General features: G+C 36.2%; 1 long non-coding RNA gene across 1 annotated transcript; it reads right to left on the bottom strand.

Annotated features, from left to right (window-relative positions):
• Nucleotides 1–1,837: 1,837 nt before the first annotated feature.
• Nucleotides 1,838–14,738, bottom strand: LOC102968516. The gene is made up of 3 exons (XR_443932.3): nt 14,685–14,738; nt 6,819–6,901; nt 1,838–1,996 (listed from the first exon to the last, which is right to left on the bottom strand). It is a non-coding gene; the product is annotated as an uncharacterized LOC102968516 (long non-coding RNA).
• Between the last annotated feature and the right edge of the window lie 3,346 nt (nt 14,739–18,084).

Here is an 18,084-nt window from a genome sequence, read left to right as displayed (position 1 = left end):
TGATGAGGAACAGAGAGATTGATAACAGGAAAGAGGCTATAATGTAAAAGGAGAGAGGACAATTTCCAGAATTCACCCACATAATCCTTATCAGTCTTGTAGCAAGGTACAAGTTTGCTAGAAAGACTGAGGACGAATCAGATGTTTGCATATTTGGTACTGGATAACCTGAGTATTGACCTAGAGGTCCTGACAAAGGATGGAATTGGTCCAATGGTCTCGGGTTAAACTGAACTTCTAGGTGGAGATTATTACATGGTTCAGCTGTGGGGAAGAAGAAAAACACTCTGACTTTGAAAAGAATATCATTTTTGTTAGCAAGGCTGGCTTCCATTTTTCTTTTCTCCTTTTGTTCCTTTTCTGTCTGAATTAGCAGAAAACATTTTTATTGCTTGCAGTCAGAGAACAACTATTACATAAGATACTTTGCCTTATTATTGACACAATATCCTTATTAATTCTATCTAAGCTCACTAGCTCTTTGAACAACCAACTGCTTACTCATTTGGTGTTCATGTAATTTTTTGAGTTTAGCTGTAAAATATTTCAATGAAAAATAATGGACAAACACTGGCTCAGTAAGGTTCGGCCATGTAAGTAGTGGACTTTCCCCTCATGACTTTATATTGAATAGGCCATTGTCAGTTATTGACTAATGCCAAGTTCCAGTGCTCTCTCTCCACAGCCTCATCCTTTGGTTCATGCTGCTTTTTCTCTCAGAAATGCCCTTTCCACATTCACCTATAGAAAGCATATTTATCCCCCAAAATACTGATTTAAATATCAACTCTGCAAAGCCTTCCCTATTTTGCAGATTAGAACTAATCACTCCACATCTGTGATTCCTGGCAACATCACCTCTGTTGGAACAGTGCCCTGGTGTGCCTTGAACAGTAGATAACTGGATTCCTCAAAGAATTCATCTTAAGTTATCCAGAGCTACAACGAATACAAAAATTTTATTTCTGGGGGTGCCTGGGTGTCTCAATCAGTTCGTCAGACTCTTGATTTCGGCTCAGATCATGATCTCACCGTTCATGAGTTTGAGCCCTGCATTGGGCTCCACACTGACGGTGCAGAGCCTGCTTGGGATTCTCTCTCTCTCCCTCCCTCTCTCTCCCTCCCTCTCTCGCCCTGCCCCTCCCCAGTTAGTGTGTGCTTTCTCTCTCTCTCTCTCAAAATAAATAATTAAACTTAAAAAATTATATTTATGACTCATTGGCATAAAGATGAAGGTATTAATATTATACACTAAAACATTTATTTGACCTAAAAGTTCATTTCTTTCTTCCAGTTACAAAATAAAGTAAACCATTTTTGTGGACCCCTAAAAGTAGAGTGGATCCTTGGCACTGTGTCCACTGTCTCATGAGTAAGTTTTCCCTGTGTACATGTGCTCTCATTTATACATCTTCCTCACTTATACAATCCACAGCTTAAAGGGGCTTCTCCAAAGGACAAGCTTGGAGAATGTCAGGATAAGATCAAACTTGAGCTTAGAGTAAATGATTCAGTATCAAGAAGGTTCTCTTAAAGGAGGATTATATTTTTTTTCCTAATTGAATGATTCAAATACATAATGACTCTTTTTTGAAAGAGTCTAGAGCCATTGACAATTTGCTAATTAAAAGCCTAGTTTTCTAAAGAAAAATTTTTTAGATAGAACCAAGGCTACTATGTACATTAACAGTCATTTGTTTTGTTTGTGTCTTACCAATTTAGAGCAATATTTGAGTTCATCTGAAATAAAAGTAAGTATCATTTGTATGATGGTTTACAACTAACAAAGCATTTTCACATATATTACTCATTTGATCTACATACTCAACCTGAAAGTTTGGGGTCTTTTATTTTTCATTTGACAGGCAAGAAAAACAAGACTCAGATGGATGAAGTGACTTCCCCAAGGTCATACAGCTGGTAGCGCAGAGTCTGGGACTCATGCCCAGTTCTCCTAATCCCAGAATCTCATATTCTTTCCAGTACATCATGCTGCCTGTAGGGGAAAAAAAAGCAACTATGTAAACACATGCATTAAAAAGTTGAGCTCATACTTCTAAGTAGATTGGTGTTCTTTTAGAAAATCTAATGACATTTTTGTAGATGTAATTGTTATGGGTTTAGTTCTAAAACATTTTAATAAGAAGGTGGTTGACAAAATTTATTTTCAATGGAAGTCAAAATTAATAATATTTTGAGTTCATATTAAGTTCTATGGATCATGAAGTTTGATAGAAATTATGATGAATATGTCAGGAATGGATAGATAAGGTATGTATTTTTAATGTCAAATTCCAAGTCTTTGTTTCTTAGCTTGTTAGATTTCCCTTTCCTTCCTTTCTCTTCTCAGTTTCTTAAGGCTTACTGTGGATGTAGACTCCTCTCATATCCTCTTTTGGTAAACAACCTAATACAAACTTTTCTGTGAGTTATCTTTTATCAACTCCTTTGCCCTTGAAAGGGGTAATTTCCTCACAAATAAAACAATGGAAGGAAGGAATGGCATCGAGCAAGTCTGATCTTGAAAAAGGCAAAGTTCTGCAAAGCATGAAGATTAAATCATGCATTATCCAGAAAAACAAATGAGGGTTATTAAAGTTAGCATGAATACTCACTCTTCACAAGAAAGTTGGGTGAAACAAAGAATGAGATTTTAGAGATTTCGGAAGGACTGTAACCCAACACCATACAATATACAAATTGGCTTTTCAAGTATAAATTTGATAGTTTCATAGTTCTGGGAACTAGTGTGACCAAAAAGAAACTCTATTAAGCCAAGTTTGTAAGGTCAGGAAGTGAATAACTGAATGTGAACATGTCATCCCAGTTCAATTTCATTTTGATTACTGACAGAAGAAGGGTCAGGAAATATTTATTGTATTTTTCTGGAATGCATTTCTGAAGTTTAAAAATATTATTTTACTCAGAAATAATCAAATTAATTTCACAATTGTCTTGATGTTACATATCTTGCCACATAGTATTCTCTTGTGATATGAATATAAATAATTATACTGTATGATTTTTAAATACACAACCTAATTTCATTTTACGTTCTATATTTCTCAAACTTGGTCTCTGAGTCACAAAACAAAAGGTATGTTTCAGGTGTAGCTTCATGAAGCTAGTGCTGCACAGATTGCTTTATCTGTTACAGAAACTAGTCTGGATCACCCAGCAGAAGAACCAAGCAGCACTCAGAGATCATGGAAGGCAGGAGGTTTATTTTATACGGGTGGGCTCAGAGGAGATCATTCTCCAGAGGTCTGAGCCCAGAGCATCAACAAAGGGGACAATTTATATTCTGTTACTTCTGCATTCCTCATTAGTAGTAATTTGCCACCTGAGGCAAGCAGGGTGGGAATAAGAACCCAGCTGGGAAGTCTTCAGGCAGGGACTGAAATTCCCTTATCAGTCCTGTCGGCCAACGTATAACAGATTTTTCCCTAACATATCCACAACAGACATCCTATCCAGAAAGTCAGCAGTTCAACCAAATGTTGCATTAAAATCCAACTTGGGGCACCTGGGTGGCTCAGTCTGTTAGGTGTCCTGCTTCAGCTCAGGTCATGATCTCCCAGTTCGTGAGTTCGAGCCCCGCGTCGGGCTCTGGGCTGACAGCTCAGAGCCTAGAGCCTGCTTCAGATTCTGTGTCTCCCTCTCTCTGCCCTTCCCCTGCTCGCACTCTCTCTCAAAAATAAACATTAAAAAATTTTTTTAAAAAAGCTTAATATAGCAATCAAGTACCTGAAGCAATGTTTGTGCAGTGTGTGTTCTTTATACTTAGGCAATTTGCTACCACAGTAGCGAATTTCATTTGAAACTCTAAGAACAATATTTTACTGACTGGTACCTGGAATATCCCCAAAATTTGAATAAACATTATTGGAACTAAGAGGAAAGAATCAATACAGATTGGATACTTCATAGGCAGATGGACTTTAAAAGGGGATACTTTTTTAAAAATTTTTAAAATGTTTTTATTTATTTTTGAGACAGAGAGAGGCAGAGCATGAGGAGGGGAGGGGCAGACAGAGAGGGAGACACAGGATCCAAAGCAGGCTCCAGGCTCTGAGCTGTCAGCACAGAGCCTGACATGGGGCTTGAACTCACAGACTGTGAGATCATGACCTGAGCTAAAGTCGGACGCTCAACTGACTAAGCTATCCAGGCACCCCCAGAGGATACTTTTTTTTTAATTTTTTTAAAGTTTATTTATTTTGAGAGAGAGAGACAGAGAGACAAAGCAAAAGTGGTGGAGGGGCAGAAAGAGGGAGACACAGGATCCAAAGCAGGCTCCAGTCTCTGAGCTGTCAGCACAGAGACCGACACGGGGCTTGAACCCATGAACCATGAGATCATGATCTGAGCTGAAGTCAGACACTTAAACTGACTGAGCCACCCAGGCCCCCAGGATACTTTTAATAACAGTTTTATGGAAGGTCAGCCATGAGTCAGGTGTGTGTCAAGCAAGAGAGATACGAGAATGAACAAGACATAACCCCTAACTTCAAAGAGCTCAAAGGGACCATCATTATCTTCAAAATCTAACACACTAATTGGCACAGAAGAGATGCTAATAAATCTTTGATAAATCAGCAGAAGGTCTGCTTAATATTACAAAAAAAAAAAAAAAAAAAAAAAACTGCTACAAACACAGATACCCACAGGAGCTCTAGGCCAGAAGGTCAGAGTGAATAAAAGAAGGAGGCATGAATGGAATGGAAGGGATAATAATAGATGTGGCCAGGATTAGACAACATGAATGAGACGTAGTGTGGAAAAAAATTTCCTAAAATGAAAGATAAACGTGAATTCTATCAGAAAGGGAAAAGGAAGCTAATGAAAATACTAGAACAATCTTCCCCCACCAAAAAAAAAAAAAAGTACAATAAGAAAATTATAATAGAAAACCAAAATTTAGGTTGAAACCAAAAACTTAACTTCATTGATAATGTATATTTTGTGTCAGTTTAAAGTATAAATTTTAAAACAAATTTTGGAGACCATGATTATGACTTGCCATTAACAAAATCATCATTGTTTTAAAACTTCCGTTTTCTTCAACCATTGGAGCTCCTATGCTAAATAGTGGTAGATTGTTAAACATTGTTTTCATATAGTATTTGTTAAGTAATTTTTTTTAATTTGTTTTGAAACTTGGGGAAAGCATGTGGCGCTATAGATACGGTGATGGAAATTGTCAAAACTAAAATTCAAGAGTGCATTTTAGAAAAGCTAGTACCCACATAATTGAAGACTATCCCAGAAAATTCCTAGTTCACTTTTTTGTTCAGTTTTACTTTTAATGAGACTACACAAAGCAATAACTGGTAATAATTTGCATAAGTCTACTGAAAATAATCTTTCATCTTCACAATGAACTTTTCATCCACTTAAGTGAATAGGAATGGAATCAGAAATACAAGTGATTCATCACCTTGACTTAATTGTTCAAATCTGTCAAGTTTCAGAGAGCAACTAGCAAATCAGACAAAGCAGAGAGTACAAGAATTCGGTATCTCAGATATCAGTGACATTTTGGCTATGGGAGTTTTGTTTCATTGAAAAGCATGATAAATCTTAAAAGGACAATTTCCACTTAGTCTTTATCAGAGATAAGCATTGTTGACAAACAAACTAATATATGATTCTGGAAAAACACATCTTCACTCCAGGGGCTAAAATGGAGCCAACTATCAAAGAGCTACTTGCTGCCAAGACCCCTCCTTAGTGCTTTGTTGTTCAACAGGGATTTTTCTATTCTAAAAACCTAACAAAGTTTCAAAGCTCTTTCAAAGGGGTCCTGACTTCCCAAAAAATACATATTTATGTTTTCTTTACCCAATAAAGTAATACAATCATGACACACTTTTTTCCCAAAGACCTGTACAATATAAATGCATTATTTAATTTTAAACTTTTTTCATTAGCCAGAAAAGTTTTAAATTATGACAAATTTTATGTGCTCAGTGATATTGTTTACAGGTGAATGTTTACTTTTTATTTCACATTATATAATATGGTCTTATAACTGCTTAGCTACTTAAACATTAGGTGAGACTTACAGTATCTTAAGCATTTCACAGAATAATATATTATTTTTTTTAATTATTGGAATAAATTATAGATTTGTTTTAAGTCTATACCTACTCTATTTTATGAAAACTGTGACAAATTAAAACACATATGCTAGTAGCATAATATTATAGCCAAACTGAGAAAATCTGGCCAAATTTGTTTCTACTCAAGAACAAATTTTCACTTTCAAAAGATATAATGGCAACTTATCAAAATTAGTAAAACTTTCTATACACATAGCCCCTTTATAACCTATGGACTCCATTGTATCCCAGGAATTCATGTTTTATGCTGTTTAAAAAAAAAATCATAGGGGCACCTGAGTGGCTCAGTCGGTTGAGCATCTGACTCTTGATCTCAGCTCAGGTCTTGATCTCAGGGTCATGAGTTCAAGCCCCACATTGGGCTCTGCAGTAGATATGAAGCCTACTTAAAAACAAATCAATCAATCAGGGCACCTGGGTGGCTCAGTTGGTCGAGTGCCCAACTCTTGATTTCATCTCAGGTCATGATCCCAAGGTCGTGGTTTCCAGCCCCAGGTTGGGCTCTGAGCTGAGCATGGAGCCTGCTTGGGATTCTCTCTCTCTCTCCCTCTGCCTCTCTCCCTCACTCACACTCTGTCTCTAAATAAATAAATAAATAAATAAATAAATAAATAAAATATAAAAATAGATCTGGAGTTATCAATTAATTTTGGAAATAAAGATTAATTCTATCAAAAACAGTAAGAGCAATACCTGGAACAGAGAGTCTCCCATTGGAAGCAGGGCAGGTATTTTCCACAATACTAGGAAGAGAATGCTGAGAAGATGCCAATGTTCTGAAGATACAAAGAGAAATCTAATCAAGAAAAAAATAACCTGCAGAGGGCCAAGAAAGGCAAGATGTTGCAGTCCCAGAAAGCACTGAGGTTCAGGAAATATAAAAAGAGGTAATAAGAATAGAGCTTGGGTAGGTTTGGCTCAAAAAGGAGAGAGATAGAAAGAGACAAATATAATTATTAAAACTGGGACAAGTAATGAGAAAAGGTACAAGTAAAATTTTCTGTTTTAAATTGATACTGAGCCCAGTGCTTATGCTTTGCCTGAGCCTACTGATGGCAAGTAACTGAATTTAGCTGCTGGTAGAAAAAAATCTGGGGCAGAAGCCAAACAAGCAGTGTACTATCAGTAGATTGTACTGAAAAAGGAATAGGCTTTTATACAAATATGCACTATGGTAGATTGCTTTTAAAGATGACCACCAACAATTCCTCTTATGTACATGCCCCTTTTCCCTTCAGGAAGGGGAATCTATTTCCCCTCATCTTGGTTCTGGCCTGGACTTGTGACTTATTTTGACCTGGAGGATGTGGAAGAAGTAATATACAATGTGACAGTTCTGGGCTCAGAATTTAGGAAACATGACAGCATCTACTTCTGTCTGGAAACCAGTTGTCAAGCTTTAGGAAATACAGTCTAGACTGCTGGAGAAATGGACGTACATGGAAGAGAATCAAGGTACTCTAGCCCCTTAGCCCACCACAGCTGAGGCACCAAACATGTGAGTAAGACCGTTTTGGATGTTCCAGACCCAGCCCAACCACCAACTAATTACAGCCATGTGACCCCAGCTGATAGACACTACATGGAGCAGAAAAACTGCCAACCAACCTATAAGAGAAATAATAAATCATTGCTTTAATCCACTATCTTTTAAGGTGGTTTCTTATACAGCAATAGATACTAAAATTTTGCAGCAAATTAAAATGAAAAATAAAAAGTGGCTGGAGAGAAGCAGATGAACTTAAAATGAACTTAAAAAAATACAAGAAGTAATCAATGTTAGGGTAGAAACAAAATGATGGCAATAGAAAGTGGCAAAAAGCGCCAAGAAATGAGCCTGGGAGGACTGATGTTTGGCTTAAGTTGCTTTTTTCAAAAGGTAACCTAAAAAGTATCATGAACATAAAGAGAAAAATTCATTGTTCTGATAAAAGAAAATTAGGTCATTTCAATAATAGTAAAGAACTTACTGCATTCTAACTTGAATATGACAATAATTCTAAATTTAGACAAAATTTAAAAAGAAAATTTCTTTGGAGAAATCAGGAAGCTATCAAGGCAGTCAATATTTAAAGTGCCAGAATCTCAGAGAGAAAGGAAGTTCACTGATATGAACCCAACATTCTGTAGCACTTTCCCCCAGAGGAATTTGATGATTTCTGAGCTACACAGGAGGAGAGACTAAGAAACCAAGCAGAAAGCAGTGTATAAAGGCTGCCTGGGATTTCAATAGTGTTACTACTGAAAAATTGGGGCCCTACAAGGAGGGGGATCCCTAGCAAATCTCTTATACTTTCAATTAAGAATCCAGCACTATAATATAAGAAAAAATATGAACCAAAAATAGACAAAACCTTACCAAGGACTGAAACCTGTCTTTGAATCAGATAAACCCCAGGTAGGAGTGAGGTGATCTTCCCTTAATCTAATTGCCAATTAGAAAAAGTGGGGGTGGGGGGTGGGGGGGGCAGAATCGTCCTTAGAAGAAGATAGTGCCTGTGAAAGTGTCAAATTATTTCTACAATTTTTCACCACAATGTCTTGTGCTCAATCAAAAACTCCAAGGCATGCCTGGAGAGGACCAAATACCTGGCAAATAAAAGAAAGAATAGACAATGGAGGCAGAGCTCCAGGTGATCCAGATGTTAGGGTTATTATATATAGTTTTTGAAATTACCATAAATATATCCAAGGAAACACATGGCAGGATGGATGATTTCACCGGACAACTGGAATATTCAAGAAATAATTAAATTTAAATAAACAGTCTATAAATGGATAGTATAATAATAAAAACTTTAAATTCAGTAGATGAGATTAACACAAATTAGACACAACAAATGAAAGGATTGGGAACTGGAAGAAAGGGCAGTAGAATGGATCCACTGAAGCATGGAGAAAAAAAAATGTTAAAAAAAACCAGTAGAGTATAAACATATAGGACACGATAAAAAAATCTAACATATTTATAAGTATCCCAGAAAAAAATGCCAAGAGAATGGGGGAGTGGGGGGAGAAGGGGAGGGAGGATGAGAAGAAGGGAAAAGGGAGGGGAATGATGCAGAAATAATAATGAAGAGAAACTGGCTGAGAAATGATCAAAACTGATAAAAGACAACATGTCACACATGTAAGAAATTCTATGAATTTCAAGCAGAACAAGAACAACAAAATACCCAAGTACTTCATAGTAAAACTACTTAAAACTGAGATCAACAACAACAGCAAACACCTTTAAAGTGAATACTGCAAAATAAATATTTAAAAATGTGAACTGAGTTGCTTTCCTTGAAGCTCCTCCACGATTAAATGAACACACACAGAGGCACCTAGGTGGCTCAGTCAAGCATTTGACTTCAGCTCAGGTTATGATCTCACAGTTTGTGGGTTCAAGCCCCATGTAGGGCTCTATGCTGAGAGCTCAGAGCCTGGAGCCTGCTTCAGATTCTGTATCACCCTCTCTCTCTCTGCCCCTCCTCTGCTTGTACTTTGTCTCTCTCTCTCAAAAATAAATAAACAATTTTTAAAAATTTTAAATCAAAAATAAACACACTCAGTGTTGTCTTATATGTTCTTCCACTGGCTTGCGACAGAGCAGGCAGATCCACAAATATTTGTTGGGTCCCTTTATGTGATTACTGACACACATGGGTAAGGGAATAAGAAACTTTGCCCTTCAGGCTTCTCTTCTTTCCAAATCTCTTAATCTCCCTTAAGACCCTCTTTAGAAAGCTTCTCTATCTCTCTGGCATAGAATCTTAGAATTGACTTTAACCCTACACACACACACACACACACACACACACACACACATTTGAGCCTTGAAACTCAAGGTGACATCTCCATCTATAAAATCTCTCTCTAACCAAATTTAGGCATCAGTGAAGTCAAAAAAATGTTTTCCGACCTTAATCATTTAAGCTGTGATAGAAACTGCTTTGAATTTAATTAAACTAGAGGACAGTTACTTCCTCCCTATAAGTATCTTCTCAGTACCTCAAGGATAGCCTTCAATTACTCATTTCTATCTCTTCTTCTAAGTGTGTGACAATGTTTCCTTGACTACAGAAAGTGTGTTGCTAAGCAGCACATAGTTTTGCTGGATATAAGACAAAAACCAACACCAGCAATGAAAATAGTCATGTGATATAATTATTTCCTACCTGTAATTAGCTGTGGGGTTTTTGTTAAAACTCAACAGACTACATCTGTAAAACAATGTGATTTGAGATGAATCAACATTCTTAGAAAACTTCCAGTAACTCCTACTAAAATTGTACACTATCATTAAATAAATTCGCATGTTGTTAATAGATAATTGAATTCAGTGACTTTACAATTGAAACAGTACTATGTTAGGAAAAAAAACAGCATTTTAACTGTCATCACTAAGCATTCCCCCATTCTACTTTGCATAAAAACATTCATTTTGCCCTACTAGTGCTACTACTTGGGATTTGAAAACTAAATTATTTTAAAAATTCTCTAGTAGCACAATTCGTCTGAAATGGTAAAGGATAGTGGGAAATGTATAAGGCATAAAATCAGCAAATATTTATGCAAACAGATGAATAACCTAAAAGTGAAATTTCTTGATTCTTTTCTACACCTGGAAATTCAAGGGAGCTTCTATCCATTCTTCCATCAGACTCTACATGATGTTTCATTACACTGTCTTCTAATGAGTGACATTCCTAAGAATTCCTAATTCTTATCAGGAATTTTTCCATATATATCCATTTATTTCATATTCATATATTTCATATATAGGTCCATATATTTCCACCTGTATCACTAGAATAATGAGGGACCAAATTAGGTTTATTTAACTACCAGCCGAAGTGGGTTCCCACCAACTTGAGCAGTTTCATCTTTGTTGATAAGGCAATGACAGGATTGCTGTGAACACTGTCTGCTTTCATAAGAGGATTAAATTTTGGCTCCAGTTTTTAGACTTCTGCTTTAAGGTAAGTCTTTCTTCTAGAATATTCCAACTAGGACCCTATGTAATGTAGCATGTTTTGTTTACTTCACATTTAAAATATGTCATACTCCTTCTATGGAACAGATTCTGTTTTGAGAACAATAAGCTTTTCAAAATATAGTATTGTGATTTTTTTGGTTTTGTTTCTTTGTTTGTTTCCTTGTTTTTGTCTCAAAAAGGATGCATTAATGTCTGTATGCTAGGCATAGCAGTTCCTAAGAGCACTACAAAATTCATTACAGCAAATTTGGTGTTTTCAAATGGGCAGATCCACCAGAAGACTCATTAGCTGCTGGCTTAGTTTGTCTCCCAGGAATAGAATTGAAGTATCATACGAAGGGACCTGTTTACTTCTGAATGGTAAAAAAAAAAATCAACAAAACTAAAAGACAACTGATGGAATGGGAGAAGATATATGCAAATGGCATATCAGATAAAGGGTTAGTATCCAAAATTTATAAAGAACTTATCAAACTCAACATCCAAAAAACAAAATATCCAGTGAATAAATAGGCAAGAGACATGAATAGACACTTTTCCAAAGAAGACATCCAGAAGGCGAATAGACACATGAAAAAATGCTCAACATCACTCATCATCACGGAAATACAGATCAAAACCACAATGAGATACCACCTCACACCTGTCAGAATGGCTAAAATTAACAACTCAGGCAACAACAGATGTTGGTGAGGATGCAGAGAAAGAGGAACCCTTTTGCACTGTTGATGGGAATGCAAACTGGTGCAGCCAGTCTGGAAAACAATATGGAGGTTCCTCAAAAAAAATAAATCTACATACTCAATGCAATCCCTATCAAAGTAACACCAGCATTCTTCACAGAGCTAGAACAAATAATCCTAAAATTTGTATGGAACCAGAAAAGACCCCAAATAGCCAAAGCAATCTTGAAAAAGAAAACCAAAGCAGGAGGCCTCACAATCCCAGACTTCAAGCTATACTACAAATCTGTAATCAAGACAGTATGGAACAGACACTCAGATCAATGGAACAGAATAGAGAACCCAGAAATGGACCCACAAACATATGGCCAACTAATCTTTGACAAAGCAGGAAAGAATATCCAATGGAATAAAGACATTCTTTTCAGCAAGTGGTGCTGGGAAAACTGGACAGCAACATGCAGAAGAATGAACCTGGACCACTTTCTTACACCATACACAAAAATAAACTCAAAATGGATGAAAGACTTCAATGTAAGACAGGAAGCCATCAAAATCCTCGAGGAGAAAGCAGGCAAAAACCTCTTTGATCTTGCCCACAGCAACTTCTTACTCAACGTGTCTCCAGAGGCAAGGGAAACCAAAGCAAAAGTCAACAACTGGGACCTCATCAAAATAAAAAGCCTCTGCACAGCAAAGGAAACAATCAGCAAAACTAAAAGGGAACTGACAGAACAGGAGAAGATATTTGCAAATGACATATCAGATAAAGGGTTAGTATCCCAAATCTATTAAGAACTTATCAAACTCAACACCCAAAAAACAAATAATCCAGTGAAGAAATGGGCAAAAGACATGAATAGACATTTTTCCAAGACATCCAGATGGCTAACCAACACATGAAAAAATGCTCAACATCACTCATCATCAGGAAAATACAAATCAAAACCACAATGAGATACCACCTCACACCTGTCAGAATGGCTAACATTAACAACTCAGGCAACAATAGATGTTGGCGAGGATGCGGAGAAAGAGGATCTCTTTTGCATTGTTGGTGGCAATGCAATCTGGTGCAGCCACTCTGGAAAACAGTATGGAGGTTCCTCAAAAACTAAAAACAGAACTACCCTACAACCCAGCAATAGCACTACTAGGCATTTATCCAAGGGATACAGGTGTGCTGTTTTGAAGGGACATGTGCACCCTCATGTTTATAGCAGCACTTTCAACAATAGCCAAAGTATGGAAAGAGCCCAAATGTCCATTGATGGATGAATGGATAAAGAAGATGTGGTATATATATACAACGGAGTGTTGTTCGGCAATCAAAAAGAATTAAATCTTGCCATTTGCAACTACGTGGATGGAACTGGAGGGTATTATGCTGCGGGAAATTAGTCAGAGAAAGACAAAAATCATAGGACTTCACTCATATGAGGACTTTAAGATACAAAACAAAAGAACGTAAGGTAAGGGAAACAAAAATAATATAAAAACAGGGAGGGGGACAAAACAGAAGAGACTCATAAATATGGAGAACAAAGTGAGGGTTGCTGGAGGGGTTGTGGGAGGGGGGATGGGCTAAATGGGTAAGGGGCATTAAGGAATTTACTCCTGAAATCATTGTTTCACTATATGCTAATTTGGATATAAATTTTAAAAAAATTAAAAATAAAATTAAAAAAATAAATAAAAAGAATAAAAAAATAAAAATAGAACTACCCTACAACCCAGCAATTGCACCATAGGTATTTACCCAAAGGATACAAGTGTGTTATTTTGAAAAGGCACATGCACCCCAATGTTTATAGCAGTGCTATCAACAATAGCCAAAGTATGGAAAGAGTACAAATATCCATCAACAGATAAATGGATAAAGAAGATGTGGTGTGTGTGTGTGTGTGTGTGTGTGTGTGTGTGTGTGTGTGTGTATACATATATATGTGTACGTATAGCTCAGCCTGGATGGCTCAGTCGGTTAAGCATCCAACTTCCACTCAGGTCATGATCTCATGATTTGTGAGTTCAAACCCCACGTCAGGCTCTGTGCTGACAGCTCAGAGCTTGTAGCCTGCTTCAGATTCTGTATCTCCCTCTCCCTCTGCCTCTCCCCTGCTTATGCTCGCTCTCTCTCTCACTCTTTTTTAAAAACAAACAAACATTAAACAAAATTTTTTTAAAAGATCAAAATCATATCATGAATCCTACTACAATGGTATGAAACTAGAAATCAACCACATGAAAAAAAATCTGGAAAGAACACAAATACAAATACATGGAGGTTAAATAACATGCTACTAAATAATGAACAGGTAAACCAAGAAATCAGAGAGAAAATCAAAAAACATATGGAGACAAATGAAAATGAAAACACAATGGTCCAAAATCTCTGGGATGCAGCAAAAGCTGTTCTAGAATGAAAGTTTATAGCAATACAGGTCTACCTCAAGAAGCAAGAAAAATCTCAAATAAACAACCTAACCCTACACCTAAAGGAACTAGAAAAAGAAAGACAAACAAAACCCAAAGACAGCAGAAGGAAGGAAATAATAAAGATTAGGGTAGAATGAAATAGAAAGTAAAAATGCAATGGAACAGAACAATAAAACCAGGAGCTGGTTCTTTAAAAAGATCAACAAAATTGATACACCATTAGCCCCAAAGAAAAAAAAACAAAAACAAAAACAAACAGAAAAAGGACTCAAATAAACAAAAATCAGAAATGAAAGAGGACAAATAACAACACCACAGAAATATGAAGAATTATAAGAGAATATTATGAAAAATTATAGGCCAACAAACCAAACAACCTAGAAGAAATGGATAAATTTCTGGGAACATACAACCTCCCAAATCTGAATAAGAAAGAAATAGACAATTTGAACAGACCTGATTACAAGTAATGAAGTTGAGTCAGTAATCAAAAAACTCCTAACAAACAAAACTCCAGGACTAGATGCCTTCACAGATGAATTCCACTGAATATTTAAAGAATAGTTAATATACAATCTTCTCACACTGTTCCAAAAAATAGAAGAGGTAGAAGGAAAGCTTCCAAATTCATTCTATGATGCCAGCATTATCCTGATACCAAAACCAGATAGAGACACTACAGGGTTGCCTGGGTGGCTCAGTCAGTTAAGCCTCTGACTTCGGCCCTGGTCATGATCTCACAGTTCGTGAGTTTGAGCCCCACATTGGGCTCTGTGCTGACAGCTCAGAGCATTTTGTGTCACCCTCTCTCTCTGTCCCTGCCCCATTCACATTCTGTCTCTCTCAAAAATAAAAAATAAGACATTAAAAAAGAATTAAAGACACTATGAAAAAAGAGAACTATAGGTTGATATCTCTGATGAACATAGATGTAAAAATCCTCAACAAATATTAGCACACCATATCCAACAACACATTAAAAAAATCATTTACTACGATCAAGTGGGATTTATTTTTGGCATGCAAGGGTGATTCAGTATTTGAAAATCAATCAATGTGATACATCATATCAACAAGAGAATGGATAAAAAGCCATATGATCATTTCAATAGATGACGAAAAGGCATTTGACGAAGTACAAGATCCATTCATGATAAAAAACCTCAACAAAATAGGTTTAAAGGGAACCTCCACATAATAAAGGCTATACATGAAAAACCCACAAAAAACCATCATCTCAATGGTGAAAAACTGAGAGCTTTTCCCCCTAAGGCCAGGAACAAGACAAGGATGTCCATTATCACCACTTTTATTCAACATGGTACTGGAAGTCCTAGCCACAGCAATCAGACAACAAAGGAAATTAAAGGCATCCAAATTGGTAAGGAAGAAGTAAAGTTTTCACTAGTTGCATATGACATGATACTATATATAGAAAACCCTAATGACTCCACCAAAAATCTACTAGAACTGATAAATGAATTCAGTAAAGCCACAGGATACAAAATCAATGTGCAGAAATCTGTTGCATTTTTATATCCTAATAATGAAGCAACAGAAAGAGAAATTGAGAAAATAATCCCATTTACAATTGTACCAAACCTAGGAATAACTTAACCAAGGAGATGAAAGACCTGTACTCTGAAAACTATAAAACATTGATGAAAGATGACACAAACAAATGGAAAGATATTCCATATTCATGGATTGGGAAAATCAATATTGTTAAAATGCCCATACTACCCAAAGCAATCTACAGATTTAATGCAATCCTTATCAAAATATCAAAAGCATTTTTCACAGAACTAGAACAAATAATCCTAAAATTTATACGGAACCACAAAAGACCCTGGATAGCCAAAGCAATCTTGAAAAAGAACAGGGCTCCTGGATGGCTCAGTTGGTTAAGTGTCCAACTCCTGATTTTGGCTCAGGTCATGATTTCTCAGTTCATGAGTTTAAGCCCCACATCGGGCTCCTACTATCAGTGCAGAGCCTGCTTGAGATTCTCTCTCTGTCCCTCCACAGCTTGCTCTTTCACACACATACTCTCTCTCTCAAAGGAAATAAATAAACTTAAAAAAGAAAAAGAAGAACAAAACTGGAGGTATCAAAATTCCTGATATCAAACTATACTACAAAGCTGTAGTAATCAAAGCAGTATGGTACTGGCACAAAAATAGACCTATAGATCAACGGAACACAATAGAGAACTCAGAAACAAACCCACAATTATATGCTCAACTAATCTTCAACAAAGAAGGCAAGAATATGCAATGGGGAAAAACATAGACTCTTCAAAAAATGGTGTTAGGAAAACCGGACAACTACATTCTGAACAATGAAACTAGACCACTTACAGAAATAAAACTCAAAATGGATTAAATACCTAAATGTGAGATCTGAAACTATAAAAATCCTAGAAGAGAGCACAGACAGTAATTTCTCTGACATTGGCTATAACAACATTTTTCTAGATATGTCTCCTGAGGCAAGGGAAACAAAAGAAAAAATAAATTATTGGGACTACATCAAAATAAAAAGCTTCTGCAAAGCAAAAGAAACAATCAACAAAACTAAAAGACAATCTACTGAATGGGAGAATTTATTTGCAAATGACATATCTGATAAAGAGTTAGTATGCAGAGAATATGAAGAATTGATACAACTCAATATCAAAAATACCAAATAATCCAGTTAAAAATGAGCAGAAGACATCCAGATAGCCAGAGACACAGCAAAGATGTTCAGCATCATTAATCATCAGGAAAATGCAAATCAAAACCACAATGGGATATCACCTCATACCTGTCAGAATGGCTAAAATAAAAAATGCAGGAAACAACAAGTGTGGGCAAAGGAACCTTTGTGCACTGTTCATAGGAATGCAAACTGGCTCGGCCACTGTGAAAAACAGTAGGGAGGTTCCTCAAAAAATGAAAAATAGAATTACCATATGATCTAGTAATTCCTTCACTGGCTGTTTACTCAAAAAATACAAAAACACTAATTTGAAAGGATATATGCATGCCTATGCTTATTGCAGCATTATTTATAATAGCCAAGATATGGAAGCAATCCAAGCATCCATTGATAAAAAAATGGATGAAGAAGATATAAGATATGTATATATGAATGGAATATTACTCGCCCATAAAAAAGAATGAAATCTTGCCATTTGCAACAATATGGATGGATCTAGAGGATATAACGCTAAACAAAATAAGTCAGTCAGAGAAAAATAAATACCATATGATTTCATTCATATGTGGAATTTAACAAACAAAACAAATGAACAAAGAAAAAGGACATAAACAAACAAACAAATACTCTTAATTACAGAGAGCAAACTGATGATCCCCAGAGGGGAGGTGGATGGGGCAATGGGTAAAATAGGTGATAGGAATTAAGAGTACACTTATTATGATGAGCACTGAGTAATATACAGAATTGTTGGATCACTATATTGTATACCTGAAACTAATATAACACTGTTCATTAATTGTATACTAGAATTTTTTAAAAATTAAAAACTAAAAAAGAAGAGGAGGAGATTAGGTCATAGACATGCACAGAGGAAGGGCCATGTGAAGACCCAGGGAGATAGTGGCCATCTGCAAGTCAAGACAATAGGCCAGAGAAGAAACTTACTCTGTTGCTAACTTGATCTCAGACTTGAAGCCTTCAGAATTATTAGAAAAATAAATTTGTGTTGTTTAAGCTCCCTAGTCTTGTTATGACAGCCCCAGCAAACTAATACAGTGTGTGACCTTGGCAATAGTTATTTAAGTATATACATTAGTAGCTTCTAGTAGCTGATCTTATATATTTATGATTCCGGAAATGTTAAACCTAT

The sequence above is a fragment of the Panthera tigris genome, chromosome A1 (assembly GCF_018350195.1).
Source record: "Panthera tigris isolate Pti1 chromosome A1, P.tigris_Pti1_mat1.1, whole genome shotgun sequence".
Taxonomy (NCBI): Eukaryota; Metazoa; Chordata; class Mammalia; order Carnivora; family Felidae; genus Panthera; species Panthera tigris.
This window is presented reverse-complemented; position numbering and strand designations above follow the sequence as displayed.